This window comes from Bombus flavifrons, chromosome 1 (genome assembly GCF_040668555.2).
Source record: "Bombus flavifrons isolate JBK064 chromosome 1, iyBomFlav1_principal, whole genome shotgun sequence".
NCBI lineage: Eukaryota > Metazoa > Arthropoda > Insecta > Hymenoptera > Apidae > Bombus > Bombus flavifrons.
The window spans coordinates 15,234,852-15,250,361 of NC_138442.1; the positions used below are offsets into that span (position 1 = coordinate 15,234,852).

The following is a 15,510-nucleotide window of genomic DNA, read 5'->3' on the forward strand; positions in this document are numbered from 1 at the left end:
ATGTGGTAAAAAACTGTCCGGGGGAGTACACGAGTCAGTCGGTGGAAAAGACGCAATCAGCGACGTCGTCGAATCGAAGCTATCCTATCGTCGAGACAGAATTAACGTTCTCGTGCAGCTAGATGGGCTTTAACCCGGCCAACAGAATAGACGAAAAACGAAGAAAGGGAAAAATGTAGGAGAAACGAGGAGGAATGAGCGGGAAGGTAGAGAAAGGAGGAACACGTCGAGGGTGAGAGGAAGCGAGAAATTAGAGGAGGTCGCGAGCGCGAGGAAAGTGAGGGGAAACTGCGAGATACCTCATCCCCGTGAGCTTTCCAGTGCTTTTCGAGTGCTTTACGACGTCTGCCGGATAAGTACGTAGAGCGGCGCAGCCGGGCGTTCGCTATACCAAAAGTATATATCGTAAAGAGAGCGCTTTCAGGGAGTTAGATGTCCTCGACCAGTTCAATCAACTGTACACCAGGCAACAAACCACTGCCGTTAATTGGATCGGAGCTCCGAGTCCTGGCTTTACGAGGCCCAATCGCGCCAAATTATCCGACCTGCATTTCTGGATCGGCCGCAACCGACGTCCTTCCCTTCCATCGTTTCTTCTCTTGTTCCCTTCGTCTGCCAGTCGACATGGATCACGGAACCTCGGAGTGATGTTGGATCTTTTGAAAAAAAAGGACAGAACGAAGAGACGCGGCAGATACGCGTGTTAAATTGGTGTGAAAGGCGATTGTACGATAAATATGAGGTATTAGTAACAGTTTCGTTGAATTTTATCGTTTGGTTGTATCTAAGTGTACGCGTAATATCATCTTGATCGTTTTTTATTTAATAAAAATTATGTGTTTGGGTTGCACACGTATACAAGAGCGCGTGATACAGTAATTTTAGAGAAGGGAAAAAGAGAAAGAAAAATGGAAAAAGAAGAGAGGGTAAGTAGCAGACTAAGAGGGTGCTAATGGACTCGTCAGTAAGACTGCCTACAAGTTTCGTACCTTAAACATCAGAATAGCAAAAATAAAACCGGAAATGTATTTATAGCAGAAAGTAGTGGGGAAAGTATTTTCAAAAATGTATATTTCCATAGAAGTATCAAGTTCGTTTTAAAGTCAACTCCATTTTCTCAACAACGAATCATACTATCGAGCGTTTGAACTATGATGACAAACGAATGAAGCGAAACCACCGATCGGGATACAGTTTACGAACGATAGTCGGCGACAGGGTAAACAGTTCTCGCGGCAATCGGGTCTAATAGATTGAATTCCTGTCGGGGTTGTGCTATCTCATCGATCGATCAAAACGAGCAAGCGAATCACGTTAGCGTCTTCGAATCAGAACAGGCGCCAGTTCTCCATTTCTCTTCCGCTTTGCTTCTTTTTTTTTCTCGCGGCATTCGAGTAGACGCAGTACGAAAGCGTTTAAGTTGAAATGTTTATTACAAGAGTTCATAATAGACTCGCTACAAGTTACTGTTTATACATTAGATTCTTGTAGCACGGCTGCGTGGTCATTAAACGTCAGTTAAATGAGCTTTTGCGAAGTTACGTCTGCTTGCGCCGCTTTCGAATCATTTTTTTTCCGCGTCCAGACTGGATGGAATGGGCTAGATGAACGTAGAACGCCTAATTATGCCGGCGGAGAATTAAAATATTCTCAGTAAACATTTAAAAAAGTAAAATAAAGAAGTTTCCATCGAGCAGCAGCCTTTAATTACAACTTAGTTCGCTCTTGCTTCGCGCTGATGCACGCCGCGTCTTCCGCCCATCCGCCATTAATTTCTTCCTGTTTCCCTCCCGTGATCTTCTCTTCGTTTACGTTAATAAACGTTTCTTTTTCTACTCTCCGCGTTCACTTTGACTTCCTACCTTTTACCGCCGCGTCGTTTACTTCATCGTTAAAAACGTTTCCTCGCAATATCACGTATAAACGTCGCACGCTCGTTTACTCGAAAGCCTCTCATCTTCTTCGTTCTACTGGATTGCCTGATATCACCGCATGGACAAAATTAAGTTTCAGAGGTGGAATCGAAATGATTAGCTAGACGTTGGATATTTAGATCTAACGAAAACTAGACATCAATCGAGGAACACATGATTTTTTAGGTTTTGCAGTTAAACAGAGTCTTTGTACCATCTTTATGAATTTGTAAACCTTCCCTTTGACTGTATCAATGAATGGAAACTAACATTTCACATTCAAGAATAAATTCTACTTCGGGAAATGGAATGATCGATATCTGTAAAATGTTGTAGCTCACGATAATTACGAAAGAATGTATTTCGTGTCGTTTCATTTAAACTGTGTTTCCTCACAATGCAACCACTGAACTTACTTTTTTGTAACGGCACTGTACTTTTTTGCGCTGCTTCTATAGTTTCTTAAAATTTATCGTGTCATCGACCGAGCATTTTACGGGCTGACTGCTATAAGTCAGCCTCACTGTGAACGCGAAAGGCAGCCCTAACTCCGCTTTAAAAAGCATTCGCAAGCTGCAATAAACGGGAGATGGTATTCGGGAAACGACCATTGGGCACACGACGAGTACACGATTATTTGAAAAATTGTTGAATCCCGCTACGCTGTACTTTTCATTTCGGAAGCCATCGTTCCTCCAATCGTGACATCGTGATATCGCGATAACCGGTTTATCCGATGTCTTTGTTGCGTATAATCATCAAAACCACTTGATGATAAAGAGAAATATTCAATTCGTCCTCATTTTTATCCAATTTCAAATTTTATTTATTTTGTCCAATGAAAAACGTTATAATACGTTGATCTTTACTTTGGAAATTTTATATATATTTATATATATTTCTTTTCTGCGAATTTCTGCATGTTAACATTTTCTACAAATGCATAAACATCAATAGTCTAGTCACTAACGTTTCAGCAAGTTCTAAGATCAAATCGGAAGGCAGAGGAAACGAGAGAAGAAGGAAAAATTCCAGGACTTTATAATTCTCTACATTAAGCCCGTTTTGGTTGGCTGTCCGAACGTAGTCACTGTTATTTCCCCTCGTTCCAGGAGAAAAAGTAAAACGCGTAGCGCAGAGTTCATAAGCCATCTCCCGGAGGCACGGTGTAAACGTAAAGCGGAATAAACGTTGCCGCTACGTGTCCGTCCATGTGCACTGTTATATCGTGCTAACTTCGTCCCAGCGAACGTCCTTTATGGTCGTGCCGGCGAAAAGAATAAGCCGTTTCTGTTGATGCGACCACGGTGTCGTCTTAACGTTCTCGTACCCGCCGTTTCCCCCAGGTTTCCTGGCTAAGCTCGTAAAAGCTCCCATCGTGAATCGTGACTTCGTTGTTGCGACGTGAGGGAAACGCCTGAGAAATCTCGCAACACCATTGACATCGTTATGTACAGGAAAGAGTGATTGGGAAAGTTCGTTTTATATTAGGTATAACTGACTTTTTGATGGGTAGTTAATGGTGAAAATGTGGCTTTGGGATGGAACAACTGTCATCTAGTATTCGATGAATATAAATCGAGATACTACTCCCATGTTGATACCAACATTTGAGGATATCTTCCTCAAACAATTTTAAAATCAGCACAATGATGATTAAAACCTTCAATTTTTGCAGATCGACTTTTCTATTTCTTCGGTATAACCCAAAACCGATTCTTCCATTCACCCTTCAAAGATGAATTTCTTAACACCATTAACATGAAACTAGTATATACATGCTATATAATTACCTCATAAATTATGCGATACTTATAAAAACAGTTCGACTTGATACGAACATCAGTTTTTTCCCCATAGATACATGAAGATCCATTAAAAATCGATGCGTGACACTTGGTACGGTCTGATAAGTGTCGATCGTGACGTGGCAGACGAAGAAGAGCGGCGCCGTCTAGTGTTTCAACAGGACCGTTCGTCGGTTGGGTAAAAGGGGTTAGGCTAAGTGGCAAATACTGGATAGCGACGAGGTTCGAGTGGCGTCTCGTTTTTCTTGCCGGGCTGCCGCGATCGTCAAGGTGAAGGGACCTCTCTATAGGTTTTCGGAAATGGAGGCTCGGTCACGATGGCGATATCACGCACGTTTCGAACCGCTTTCGAGCGTTTAGCTTCGACTGGAGAGGTTGCTGCCGGATTCCGCGGAAGAAATAAAACGAGACCTCCGTCTGAAATCGTACGGGGAGCACCGGAAATTTCAACTCCCATTCGATTTCCGCCACGTTTACAGCCAACCTGGCTCGTTATCCCCCGCGTTTTTATCTAACACGGCACGAGGCGGGTTTGATTTATTGCTAAATACGCGAGGGTCGTTCGGTGGCCGCTGCTGACTTTCGCCTCAACGACCCTTGCGACGATTGTATCACTTCTCCCCATTTTATAACACTTGCTTTATCGTGTATAATATATATTGAGTATTTAATTCAACGAAATTCTCTAACGACATTATTGTAAATGTATGGAGTACACGAAAAATTATACGGAAAATTTTTGTGAATGTATTATGTGAATTGTACGAGAATTTTTGAAATTTCGTTAGTACTATAACGAAATACGATTATCGAAATATAGTGATAACATTTTTAACCGATCTCGATGATAGATATCCACGTTCACTTTACTCTACTTATTCTAGATCATTTTCCTTTTACAGTAAACGGTAACGAATGGCAGTAATTGCGACCAAACGCGACTCATGTAATGGAACGAGAGTGGAATCGCGTAAAATTACGATTAAATGGTTATAAGACTGGTTTATGTGACCGATACCGTGGACCTGTCCGTTCCCTTTCGCGGCAATTGATTGCGAACGCTGTCGGCCGATCGGTATCGTTTTTATTTATGAATCAGGAGCCCGTTACCAGGGCGCAATGTAATGAAGCAATTGCCGCGTTCGATTTGCAATTTGTTCCCATTGCGATTTTAATCGAGATCAAGTACAATCTGAACCCGTTCACGCGGATACGAGAAGCGTTACTGACATCTCGAATATACTCGATTGCGCATAAGAAGCGAAACGAGACGATAACGAAATCATCTGCTTTTATATCGGCCTCGAGAATCGAAAAATGAAAAGTTTTTCAGATAGAATTAATTTGAAATTGTAGATAGAATACTCCAGAAACCGATTATCAATGATTTAATTTTATCCATTCTATATAATCTACAGATCACTATCATGCGCTATTGATATCTAATCTTTTGAGTGACGAACTTCGAAGGTGGATAAATTAACAAACCACACGTTAGTGTCTTCTCCTCCACTTCGTTGAAATTATAAGAATAAGAATTAAAGGTAGATAAAACTCGTCTAATGGACGCATTGTATTTAACCTGGCTCCCAATGTCAGCCGCCAGAGATACGGTAAGTGACAGAATACAAACACGCTCGCACGAGCATCTAGATAACGCCATTTTCAGAGGAAACCTGGCCATTTGGAAGGAAGACACGGTCAATGTTAGCACACGTCACGTCCTCTGTCGCATTGCCGCCAGTTCCGCTCGTATCATGAACTGTCACGCCGGCTCTCCCGGTTATAAACACTTGGTGCGTAACTGCACACTTTAAAGCTGCAATATTCGAGGGAGGTAACAAGCGACTGAATAAACATCGACCACCTTGCTTCGCGTGCCATCCTTGTTTCAATTCTACTCCGGTAGTTTACCGCTATTCAACATCTTAATTTAATCCAGAACCGCGACATGTAACACGTGTCATGGGAAGTTCACGGCTGCAAATGTTTGCTTACATCGATAATAATGGAACAATTTCAATTGGTAATATGTTTCAAGATTATCGTTTACGATAAAACAAAATGATGATCGGTGAAAATAAAATTGATAGAAATTGATAATCGTGATAAAAATACAACGATAAAATATAGTCATACAAATTTACACTGTCCGCAACTTAATCGTCAAGCGTAAGAGAATCGATAGTTTCTGTATAGCACGAAGATCGAATCGTACTTTGTAACACGGAAGTTAGTATTCAAGGTCACAGGGGCTGGGTAACTTCAATGGTCGAGGTAGAGGAAAGCGTGACTCGATCCACGGGGCTCGAGAACGTAATCCCATAGCAATGTTTGCCGTCCGTGACGTGATACCGATCGCGTCGTGCAGCCCGATGGAACGAGAAGGGAAAAGCGGATCGCGCGATGTTCGACTGTTTATCGTTGTTATTGTTTTTCGACCCTATCTCAGCCCAGCCACCCCCATCCCGGCGGAATCCGATTTGTAATGGAAATGCAATGTTCAATGCTTTAATCCTTCACCCGCCGTAGGAGCCTTTTGTAACGCGCTGCTTCCAGGGAAAAAGCGGAGGAGACGGACGGCTTTAGAGATCCGTCATAATCGTTCTAGGACGATATTTATTTTTCGTACAAACGTCGCTGCTTGAGAGAGGAAAAGAGAGAGAGAGAGAGAGAGAGAGAGAGAGAGAGAGTCAATGAGATTTTTTGCGATAGCGCACTCGGAGCGTCAACGACAAACTACATAAATGGTCACGTTTCCAAAAGCATTATCTCGTTCTTTGCTCGTGAACTCGCTCTCGCGGATGCAAAACTAACCCCCGTAGAAAAAACGACCAGCGCAGTTTTCCACTTAACAAACGAAAACTTCCAACCAACCCGAAAATGTGCAAAAACGGGAAAACCACAAACGCGGATCTCCTCTCTACGCTCGTACCTTTTACTTTTTGCCAACAATTAAAAGAACGTAAGTATCGCCAGAGGTGTTGTTAAGCAACGGTTAGGAGTTCCTTCGCGAAGTAAGGGAAGTTCGGTCGAAATAGCGACTCGGAGTCAGAGTGGAGAGAGGCGGCGAGCGGAAGGGTGACAAATCAATGGCGGATGGTAGGGTAGGTAGCGGCATATGAGCGCTGGGCTCCTATCTTATCAACGCATTATTCAACGGCGGAGGCTGCTCGGGACTCTAACTGCCTGCATTTGCATAAATCCATAGATCTCCCGGACCTGCTCGGCTGCCCGGCCGTGTCTATCCATCTCTGGATGCATGCATACAGCAAATTACAGTGCCCGCAAGCGGAATTGTGGGTGGCGGACCCATGTCCTTCCCCCTCTGCCTGCCCCCCCCCCCCTTTCACGAAAGGACCCCGAAGGGAGCCAACACGCTTGCCGGCTAGGTAAGGCCAATGGAAGGGGCTCGGTAACATTCACTTTGCCGGTGGCTTTGTATTGGATCGTTAACGACACCCCTTCCTGTGTACCTTCTGTTATCATCCTACGCTATCTCTCTTATTGTGCGCCCTTCCTTTTCTATGGGTCTACTAGGACTGGGAAAAATTTCGTGCATATCTCCAGGATTCTGGGAGATAGATAATCGGCTACGCGTTTAATGGTTGATGACTGAGTCGAAGAATGGTAAGAAATACCGAGTAGAATCGTTTTATAGTTACACTATCGATCAAAAATTCCGTTACGTTAAAAAACTGTTCAGGGAAAAATCGAACAAGGTAAAGACTGTTGCTGCAAGAATTAAACGATAATAGTGGAACAATGTTGAAGATCGACCATACCTTTCTGCTCGAATGATGATGATGATCGTTTCAAGATTATTGGTCGTCGTGACCCACTATGGAATCGACGCAAACTTTATCCTATTTGTAGATCAATTTCACGCCGATATAAGAAACTTCGCAAAAATCCAGTAACCCGTAACAAAAAGTACTCGCTGAACCATTCACGCACTGAAATTGGTCGGTTACATCCGTTGAAAATTTCTCCACGAAAGTGGTCCGCGCGCTCAAATACGCGCGGGAGATCCTCGTTTATCGAATCCATTTGCGAGATCACGCGAACGACGTATCCGCGGTAAGACGAGTCTAACGGATCGCTAATCAGCAAGTGAAACAAAAGGATTTCCACGGCACAGAGGTGGCGGGTTTCCACGCGGATCTAAGGTCTCTCTCTCTCCCTCTCTCTCTATTCGTCTCTGGAGAGGATTGCCGGGCCACTCAGCTACGGAATGGTTCGTTAGCAAAAGGAGACGAAACTGTAAGTCCCGGTGCAAATACCGTCGATTACGTGCTCGCCTGTACGATTCGGTCTTCGTTGAATTTCTCCGCGAACGGTATCACGGCAACATGGTAATATTTGCAAAGCTTTGTTATCCGACCGACTCACAAAACCGGCGATCGTATGCATTGCGATTCGAAAATTTATTCGTTCGATGAATAATTTAACTCCGGTTATCCCTATATCCTGTATGAATTATCGCGTCCTCGCTCTGTCATACACGAATACCGTCGAAATTTCGTTTGGAAAACAACGCGAAGAAAAACGTTGTTGCCAGGCATAACTCACGCGGATAACGTTCTCGATAATGCCTTAGCAATCGAAAATTCAGATTACCTTTTTCATCGAGAATTCGAAGCGTTCAATTTCGTAAAACGAGGCCAGCTTTCAACGAACTTTTTAATAAATCGACTGACCCAATTTCTCTTCTGACCCGTGTACGCAGGAAACGGAACAATAAGCAGTATCATAGAACCGATCGCGTTGAAATCGCGCGGTGAAACCCACGGCACGGAACGAGACGGAATTTTTGACAAGGCTTTTTCGCCCGACCGATAAAATATATTCATTTTCCTATTGAATTCGCAGATAATTGGTGCGAGTCTGAGAGTGTCTGATACCGATCCCCGAGTTCTCACGAGTCGGGTGCAACGGACGCGTAATAAATTCCAGGTTTACCTATTCTGCTTGCGACAGGAATTATTCGGCGAGCTCGTAGGTGCACGATCGATTTAACCGGGCGAGGATGAAATACGAGAGACGCGCCAATTCGTTGCACCGATTCAGTCGTTCCTGTACCATTACCTGTCGATCCTCTGCCGATTGTTTCACCGACTTTTTTCCTGCCTCCGATTAAAAATTTCGAAAAATATTCCGCTAACGACCACGCAAACTCTATTAATTCTTCGAGACCGAAAGACTTTTTATACAGAAGTAAAAAATCTATTGTAAGGAAATTTTTAAAAATTTGCATTTCTTTATGATGTAAAGATATGTAATACGACGTATTACATATTTGGCGACATATACAAAACCTATGACTAAATCATGGCAATCCACTGAACCGATCTTATGAACTTGGGTTTAGGAAACATTACGCTTTACCATCTTCAGCCACAATCAGCAACGAGTTTCGTCCGTAAGTCCACTTATAATCTAAAAGCAGGACTCCGGTGCTACCCGTACATCGATACAACAGCCTGAACGAGTTTATTCCGGAGGAGCCAGCTGCTCACCCTTAAAAACACCGTTGTCCTCTTGAGCGGTGCATCACGGACGCGTTATCTGCCGGCTGCTCGAACAACGATAGGGCAGTACGAGGGTGGAGAGTGCGAAGTTAAGTCGAGCCCTTGCTCGAATGTCTCTGACGGCAGCGAGACGAGTAGTTAATTAACACCTCCCGTTACCCATACCCTTCTTCATCCCTTGCATCCGGTGGAGGCTAGCTTTTCCGCAGAACAGGCGCGGTGGCAGCCGCCTCTTTCACGGTGGAGGAACGGTCTCCTTCGCAGAATTCGCCCGCGTGGCTGGCTTTTTCAAAGCTGCCGTAACCCCGGCGAGAAGTTGGAAAAGGATCTCCTTCCTTCGTAATTTTTTCCGTTCTCCTCCCGTCGACCACGAAGACCGGTTGGTAATTAAGACATTCTGTGGTAGAAAGGAAGTCACCGGCAAGTCCCTGGATCTCATGTATTTTTAATTTAGATAGCGACCGAGAAGAATCTAGAGGAGGAGGATCCACCGTTTTGAAACTGGCGCAAAAGACTCCGACGATGGGGTTTGATCGTTCAAGTGGTTGGTTCTTACATTGTCAGCGTTCTCTTCTTCTCCGAACTGTCGATGGAGCAATTTTCTGCGATTGTGGCAAAGTGGTGGAATTGGGAGCAGATCGTGTGATGTCGGTAAATGGAGTGTCTGTTTTGTCGTTTGATTTAAACAAATGATGTAACACACAGTAAACGGTTCAATATATTATACATATACACACGATAGGTAACATTTATACCTAACAAAATTTAGTAATATTTTTTACGAAGTCTATCTATCTACTTTCTCATATAGAGCGAGTGGTGTTCTCGCGAGGACTAGAAAGTCATCAAAGAGGGAAATAAACGACGTTACGGTGAACACAGAGCATGCGCTCGGTAATATCTCAGTTGGATACAGCGAAATTTTCGTCGTTGTTGACCACTATGCCGAAGGATCCAGCATCGCGAATGCCTCGAGGTACGTCAGGTTATGTGATACCGGTAATAATTCTATGAATTACGAGCTTAACCCGGGCTGACCTCTCATTTTCATCAAGCTTCCACTCGCAGGGAGCTGTGTCATCTCGACAGGACGTGTAATGCAAAGGTAATGATAGCGATTTGGAAACGGACGTTCAGATGTATAATACATCCAGTTTGTTTCGTGAATTTTGTGGTCAGTGTTACTAGTGTTTCAAACAACATTAATACTCATAAAGCGTTACGAAGTTTTCAATTTCCCTGTAGATCTTCTCATAACGAAATATAAATAGAAAATTCGTTAAAACAATTCATTGCGATATTATATACTCCAAGATTACACATTCGAATAAGCTAAATCTATTTCCTTCAAAGGCTTTTCGCTCTGTTACGGAGCAAACTTCCAACCATCCTAAAAATTCCTCATATATTTGCATATGTCACATCAAGTAGGATAATCCTTCCATCTTACCGTTTATAACTCCACTATACCAAACCAAACGTCGGCGATTGAATCGATCTCTAACTATTCTCATCTTTACATCAACCCCAAGACCACATAAGTTGACGACAAATATCGATCAAGACACGACAGAAATAGTATCCAAAGGGTATCAATGTAGAAAACGGAAATGGATTTGGTGTTCATTGGTAATCAGCGATACGGTCGATCAATCATCAACCTATGGAGGGGTGGCAGCCAATGGATAGTCATTAATTAAAAGCGGAATTCGCGCGAATGAACCGGCAATGAACACTTGACCGGTCGACTGGATTCGCGGAACATCGTCCCGATTGAAGTGGCCCTCCTTCCCCCGATTTCGGCGATGCAGCGAGGTAGGTCGGCCAAGGGTGAACCTGGAAGGTAGTGTCGGCAAGGGGTTACCACGATCGGCCCCCTTTCGGCTTGCACCGATCCGAAAACCAGCCGGACAGCTCTGCAATTTCGATGCTAGCCCTGTAATTTGATCAATTAACGCTGTACGGCCCTGTTCGCTTGAGAGTGTGGCTAGCTCCTCCCCTGGTTCATTCTACGTGGTCAGGGGATGCTGCGAGTTCCAGGTATCGACTGTATTCAGGAAGTTCGATTATGGTCGCCGGTTGTGATCCAGTGTTATTTAGATGTCATTGAGAAATGTGAATTTTGAAAAACATATTTTGGGTAAAGTTAAAGATAGCTGTTTCGATTTATGGAAGAATGAAAACTAGTTTTGATAGAAAGTAAAGATTTCTAGAAACAAAGGTAGTTATATATATGTAATATATAGGATATATTTACTTACATGGTGTCGAGGCTGGATTCGATAGAAAATGAAGATTTCTAGAGTTAGGGGTGTAGATTGTAGTTCGAGAGCTGCTTCGAAGACTACAAATTGGGTTTGGGTTGCGAGAGAGTTAAGAAGTGGGAGTTGGTAATTTTGTTAGAAACGCTGAGAGGGAAAATTATAACGAATCAGTTTAAATTCACAGAATAAATGAATATTTAAAAGAGGTAATTTTATCGAAAAGTGTGTTCGCTTCTTAATAGCGTTCCTTTCGCCATTGTTAACGCTGTAATTTGCTTCTGAAGGAACGGTGAAAAGTAAAAATACGCCAAACGTATTTAAAAGGAAGTTCATTAAAAGCCTGAAGCAGTCGTTGAACATTAGAGGTGGCGATTTTGGCAGGTTCGTTGGGAGCAACGTGCAAAGAAAAAATTAGCAAGATGAAAATTATTTTTACAGCGTGGAACGAGTGTAAAACAGAAACGCGCGGGCGCGCAAAGGTAAAAAATGAAGCGGGACAAGTGGCGTTTCAGCGGAATATCTAGTTTAAAGGCCGAAAGCAACGCAGGCACAAATATGTGCGAATTTAATGGCAAAGGGATATGCGAATTCCCAATTAGCTACGTTAATTAACCGTCCATATCCGAGCGGCCGAGCCAAAAATGTTGCTTATTAACCTTGTCGAACTGGCATTTTTCCGAAATTTCATTCCCTATGAAACGAGATCAAAATTAAATTTAAATAAAAGATTCAACGACGAAGATCCGAATTCTTTGTGAATGATACGCGATTCATGAAACGGAGCGGCCATTAATAACGTCGGTATTCAAATTACGGAACGACATTCGCTCTTCGAAAATTCCATCGATCGATCATCGCTGAAACCGAAGGAGCGCGTCGCCAGCTCGGTTGAATACACAAATCTCGTAGTTAATAATCGATCGGCATAGCGTTAACTCGCCAGAATCCGAGGTAATTCACGAGATTTGTAATGTTCGGCTTTTCAAGCATTGTACACAGGCCGCGCATTACCGTCTCGTCGTTAGCAGGACGTACATGACGTCATTAGAACGAAGTGCTGCTTAACGGGTAGTTAACACATAATTACTGTGTACAACGCGCGCACGCGCGTTGCAGTGGTTTACTTATGACGTCGTCATGCACTCCGCGCGCGCGACCACCCAAACTAGCGCCTCGATATCAATCTCTCTCTGTCTGTGGAACGTTGATTACGCGAATGATTTCCAACTCGAAATCGAATAACGCCGCAACAGCTAGGAGCACCTTCGTATTAGAAGACTGAGATTCGCTCATACGAAATGATCGTAACGAAAAGGTATCGCGCAGATAAAGGTAAATTGTTAAATATTGGTAGCGAAGTCATTGCAAGATTAACTTAAGGGACTGGGAAACTTAGTAGGAAGTTGTTGGTAACTAAGAGAAGAATGAATCGTAATTGAGATATATTCATGTTAATTAAGGTGTTTGGGTATAGCGACGTGGGCGGTCGCGACATTAAATTTGAACATGAAATTACATTTCGGGAACATATTGTTGGCCACCGATATTACAAACGAAACTCATTAAGTAGAACTTTTGGCAAACCCAAGGCAAACATTAGTAAAATGCTCGATTCTCCATCTGGATTAGAAGCAGTTATTAAGTGGAATTTCCTCGGCCGCGCGGGAAGTTCTGGAGGGTGAGAAACCACCATCGTGCAACGTTACGTTTCGAACACGAAATTCAAGAGTTATTCAGTTAATCGCAGCAGTTGCAAAATCCTGAAATTGCGGCTCTCCGCTCGTTTTCGTTCCGTCCGATGAGGATACGAGTATTTACTTGCCACAAGAATTAATTGTTTGTGCAATTTAGCCATTCACATCGACAATACCGAATGACGATCTCTCTACGAGGAACGAAAAAAAAACCGGCTGGTAGAGAAAAGAGAAGAAACAATAGGAACGTTAAATTCGAAAGTGCATTTCACGGAACGATCGTCATGATGTTGAAGTCTATTTAAAAGCCGGTTTCACGCAATTCCGCAACGTTCGATATATATCCGGCGTAGACAGATTCGCAGATTTTCGTGTCCCCCTTTTCTAAGTAAATTTACGTTCGAAGCGGAAAGATAGCAATAATTTAAAGTTTTCGCACAACTATTTGAGCATGATAATTGGTTGTACCGAAGTATCTGTGTATGAGGGCCGGACACTGTAGGATGAGTGACATGGTTTCAAGCAGACCGAAATGCTCACGACCTGGCGCATGAAAGCGATTTCAAATTCTGTCGAATTTTTTGTGTCGATTTAATTCGGTAGTTAAGGTGATTGAACTATAATGGTGTTAAGGATTAATGCTCCGTGCTTGCAACATCTCTTTGCAGTACATTTTCGGCATATCTATTTTCACGAATTGAACCATAATAGCTAATTTCGTGGTAATTAACTTCAACCCTCGAAGCGCAAGCTATATAAAAAAGTTTATTTAACCGCCACTTGCTTCTCCGTTTAAATGTTAAGCAACACTTTACGTTCGTCGAAGAAGCCATGCTATTAAACATAAAACGTTTCGCCAGTCTTGCAATTCGTTTTATCCTCCAGCCGCCAGCAAATTCCTCTAATTATACCGGGCGGTTTATTACTATTTTTTGCACCATTTTTTCCCATGAAAACTATAAATACGCTTTAACCAAGAAAACAGAATCGTAGATTACCAGGGAAAAATAGTCTCTACATCGTCGAGTTGTCTTCAGCGATGTTGCTGAAATTTGCAACGACCGACAACCTCCGTAAAGAGTCCCAGATTGGAGAGGAACGAAAGCGCTCCTTTTTGATATCCAGCGACACGTGAAATTCCTACGATAACTTCCCGTTTGTTTTCGTCGGCGATGCAAGGAACGATCAAACGCGGGGAGAAATAAAAAGCAACAAAGCTCGTTGGCTTAGATTGATTTTTGCACACATGGAACAGTCTGTATCTTAGCTGTTGCTCCGCAAGCGGTAGTTTGCGCCTTTATTTGCCAGCTGCATTCCGTTTGGACGAGTGTATACGAGTTTTAGGTTCTCAACAGAGGAAACACGCTTGTCTATGTGAAAAAACGTGTAAAAGAAATGGCGAGAGGAAAGCGACGAAAGGTGACGGAGACGAAGAAACAGACGAAGAAGACTAGGATAAAAGAGTAGAAGGGGACGAAGTCTGGAAATCTTTGGGAAGAAATCGAAATTGCAGGTTTTCGTCGAAACGCTGGACTGGTAAGACGTGACCGAATTGCCAGAATAAGGGACGGCGCGTGTTTCAGCACCAAGATAAATAGGATATTCCGGATAAATGCTTACCTACGTGCTTTCAAATGGTATCGAGTGTTCTCTACGAGCCGGCCAGGTACTCTTCCGCGACGTTTCAGGAATTTCCCTACAAAGCCTTCCAAGGGTGACACACCTTCTCCTGGTGCTGGTGTATCCCTGGTTGCGGCCGCTGCACAAGACCGGCATTACTCAGGCGACATACCGTGAGCTAAATGAACCGAATAATTGCAGCTACCGGCTAGGGCTCGCAGAGCTCGTGAATCTCTTTTGCTTTTCGTCGTTCTCCTTTATACCCTTCCGGCAGTGATTATGCCTTGGTTCAACGATCGAAACTCCGCACGAATCCTCGGAATTTGTAATTTTAATTTTAACTCTAACATTTTTCTTATAGTTTTCTTTCTTATTTGTAGCGTTGGGGATCTTATGATTTTAAAAGATTATTCGTAAGCAACGCGTTGAATCATCCGCGACTCCGTGGAAAAAAAGAGGACAAGTAAAGTTCTATCGTTTATCATCCGACGAAGGCTGGATCAAATTTTTCTCGAAAACCCTTTCGGGAGCGGACGGACTCTTGACCAGAATCGAGTAACCTTCCCTGTCACAATGCCAAAGTCACTAATGTCCCTGTGCAAAAAATCGCGTCACGCCCATTCTCGATCCCTCAACGTCGTTGTCAAGCCGCTGTCAATTGCATGTTCGACGGAACGGCA

At 43.3% G+C, this 15,510-nt stretch overlaps 1 protein-coding gene and 1 long non-coding RNA gene across 8 annotated transcripts in view; one reads left to right on the forward strand and one right to left on the reverse strand.

The window, feature by feature from the left end:
* The window catches only part of LOC138178653 (uncharacterized), a 33,227-nt gene extending 22,487 nt beyond the window's left edge, over positions 1-10,740 (forward strand). Inside the window, exons 3-8 of one of the 7 annotated variants that reach the window (XR_011172767.1) lie at positions 3,774-5,334; positions 5,391-5,517; positions 9,093-9,631; positions 9,707-9,903; positions 10,064-10,228; positions 10,321-10,738. This is a non-coding gene — a long non-coding RNA (uncharacterized LOC138178653). Of the gene's footprint in view, positions 1-3,773; positions 5,518-9,092; positions 9,636-9,706; positions 9,995-10,063; positions 10,229-10,307 lie in introns of all 7 variants that reach the window. The other 6 variants (XR_011172772.1, XR_011172765.1, XR_011172766.1 and 3 more) reach the window with 6 other exon arrangements.
* Positions 1-15,510, reverse strand: part of LOC138178579 (uncharacterized) — a 115,304-nt gene that overhangs the window by 30,264 nt on the left and 69,530 nt on the right. The window lies entirely within an intron of this gene.